Source organism: Sorex fumeus, unplaced genomic scaffold (genome assembly GCF_029834395.1).
Source record: "Sorex fumeus unplaced genomic scaffold, SorFum_2.1 ptg000054l, whole genome shotgun sequence".
Classification (NCBI taxonomy): domain Eukaryota; kingdom Metazoa; phylum Chordata; class Mammalia; order Eulipotyphla; family Soricidae; genus Sorex; species Sorex fumeus.
Genome location: NW_026606111.1, coordinates 43657907 through 43660994, shown reverse-complemented (window position 1 = coordinate 43660994; position 3088 = coordinate 43657907). Strand labels below are relative to the sequence as shown.

At 39.4% G+C, this 3088-nt stretch overlaps 1 pseudogene; it reads left to right on the top strand.

Annotated features, from left to right (window-relative positions):
* Positions 1-1603: 1603 nt before the first annotated feature.
* Positions 1604-1702, top strand: LOC130033925 (uncharacterized; annotated as a pseudogene).
* The last annotated feature ends 1386 nt before the right edge of the window (positions 1703-3088 follow it).

Sequence of the window (3088 nt, the reverse complement as noted above, 5' to 3'; positions counted from 1 at the left end):
AGGAGAGGAGAAACACCTCCTAGAAGCTCTTTTCCTGTGTGTCCTGACTAGCTTGGATGAGACTGCTTTCTCCCCTTCAAACTGCGTTCAGTAAATGATTTCAGTATATTGAGACAGTTTTCCTTTTCTCTCAGAAACCTAGCTGGTCTTAGATCTGCAGATCTCAGGTGCTAGCCAGGACTGATCTTTGGGATATAGATTCCCAGCTCTAGCCAGGCTGGTCTTTGGGATGCAAATCAAGGTGCTTGCAGCTTGTGAAAGTGCTTGTGGAAGGTTTCAGTTTGGCTTTGTATCTTCTTTCTGGAGGCCAGTATTACTGGCCTGCTGATTAAAAGGAATCAATGTGGATGTAAAGAAACAATGTATGGTTTGCTGCCTCAAGGTTCTTTCTGTAATTCCTTTTGTTGACATCACTGTAATGCGCCTTTTAGAGGTTCTATGATCTATATAAGGGGATCTTCAGGGCTCTCAGTGTGCTCATGTGCTTGAGGATTCCTGAGGCCTCCATGACATAAATCTCTTACATGTAATAACCTGCTGCTCCACAACCAACCAGCCTGACCCCGTTTCCTTCCATCTCCTGACCATCGCCATCGACCTCCGTGGAGTGGGGAAACGGCCTGACAGCCGGCCTTTTATTTTTTGTGTGTTTACACAGGTTCTGCTTCCAGTTCCTTCATGCATGAGGCTCCTTCAAGCTTGGGGAGAGTGTTCTTAAGCGTACCTATGGCTGGTTGGAGAGGTCTTCAGCTGCCGGGGCTCTACTCAGGGCAGTGAGGGAAACTCACCCCTACCCATCCAAGGGGCCCCCGTGGGGAAAGCCAGCTGCCGGGTCAGTAGACTGTCGTTTTAGACATATTTGGAATTAAATTTAGATCGAAAAGTACTTATGTGCTTAGTAATAAATTACTATACACTTGTTCAATCACCTCAGAGACCCCACTCTGCACAGAGAACTAGATTTTTAAATACAGGTCTGTTTTGCCTTTGTGTCATGACTGAGAATCACTCTCAGTAGATACGAAACTCACTATACACAAAGATGCACACAGGCTACTTTGAGTCATCTGTGTTGTTAATGTGTGTTGGCCATTAAACTTCACTGAGACCCCTTTTTCTGTCCTTTACAGGAGCCTCATGAGTCTCAACTTCCATTCAAGTTGTACTTGTAATAAGGTGGAATGAAATCATCAATATTCTCCTCACCTCTTCCTTCAGGAGAAAAATCCTACTTACATTCAAGGTGGTCAAATTGCAGACAACACCATCCACCTTTTCATGGAGATGTACACGGGACTGAGGCGAGAACAGCAAAAGGCTGTAGTTTAATGGTCTTAATGAAGGTTCAGGGAAGGGCATTAAATGAGACTCATATACCATCTTCCAAAAGAATTATTTTGTAAAACTGATGTCTTGGGTATGGTAAAAGATAATATGGTAAAAACCATGTTTTTCTTGCTGGGACATTAAAGTTCTAAATCTATCTATTCATGCTGCTTTGAAATACATTCCTTGATTTGGAATCACTGTCTGCCATAGGAGTGAGTAAGGACAGCACTCAAAGTAATCAGAAGAGAAAAATATGGAAAAATTAACTCCTACTATGTTTCGTAACATATATACTAAAATTGAAATGATACAGAGATTAGCATGGTCCTTGCACAGAGATGACATGCAAACTTGTAAAGTGTTCCATATTTTTGTGGCAAGAAGAATTAACAGGGCGACTTTAAGCTAAGACAATCCCCACAAGTACAAAAATTCTACATAAAGATAGCACAAATCCCCATCACAACAATCTCCTCAATGTCAATGGACTAAATGTGCCAATTCAGAGGCACAGAATGGGAAGATGAATTAGAAAACTGAACCCAACTTTATACTGCCTGAAGAAACACTTCTGAACAATCAAAGTAACTATGGGCTCAAAGACAAACGCTGGAAAACAATTCTTCAAGAAAGAAAAGAACACCTCCACAAAGCTGGAGTAGCCATACTAGTACCAGACCACATGGACTTCAGGCTATAGGTTATAAGAGACAGTGAAGGTCATTTCTTCCTGATCATGGGATCTGTACATCAGAAAGAACTCACCCTCCTCACTGTAGATTCTCCTAATGACAGACCAGCAAAATACTTAAAAATAACTTCTAATAGACTTAAAGAAAAACATTGATAGCAACACAATACTAGTTGGAGATTTCAACACTACTTTTTCACTTCTCAGTAGATCAAACAGACTAAAGCTCAGCAAGAAAATATTTTCTTTAAGGGAAGTAATGTACAACTTTTGGCTTAGAGAAGAAATCAAAGAGGAAATAAAAAGTTTCCAGAAACAAATGAGAATGAGGACACGAGCTACCAGAAGTTGTGGGACACAGCAAAAGCAGTGTTAAGAGAAAAGAGTATAGCTCTGCCAGAATTCATCAGGAAGAAATAAAGGGCCTACATGAATAAATTAGAGCTCAAGATTTTGGAAAATGACCAACAAAAGTAGTCCAAACTAGGATGGAAGAAGGAAATAATAAAACTTGTACCAGACATCAATGAGCTAGAATCCCAAAATACAATCCAAAAGAACAATAAGAGCAAAAGCTGGTTCTTTGAGAAAATAAATAAGATCAACGAACCACGAGAAGCCTCTCAAATTAACAAAGAGAAAGAATTCTAATAAATTGAATCAGAAATGCAAAGAGGCATATCCTAATAGAAACTACAGAAATCCACAGGATCATCAGAGATTATATTGAGAATCTTTGCAGCAGGAAATTAGAGAATCTTGAATAAATTGATAAATTTTTGGTTTCCGATTACCTCCCAACGCTGAACTACGAAGATTTGGAATACTTGAACCTATCACTACCAAGGAAATTGAAATGATGGTCAAAAGTATCCCCCCAAACAGATTCCCTGGCCCAGATGGATTCAATTGTGAAATATTTCAAACATTTAAAGAGGAAATCTGCCAACATTTTTTAAGATTTTCCAGGAAATTGAAGAATCAAAAATACTCCCAAATAGTTTCTATGAGGCAAAGATCAACCTCATACTCAAATCAGACAGAGACACCACAAAAAAAGAAAATTAA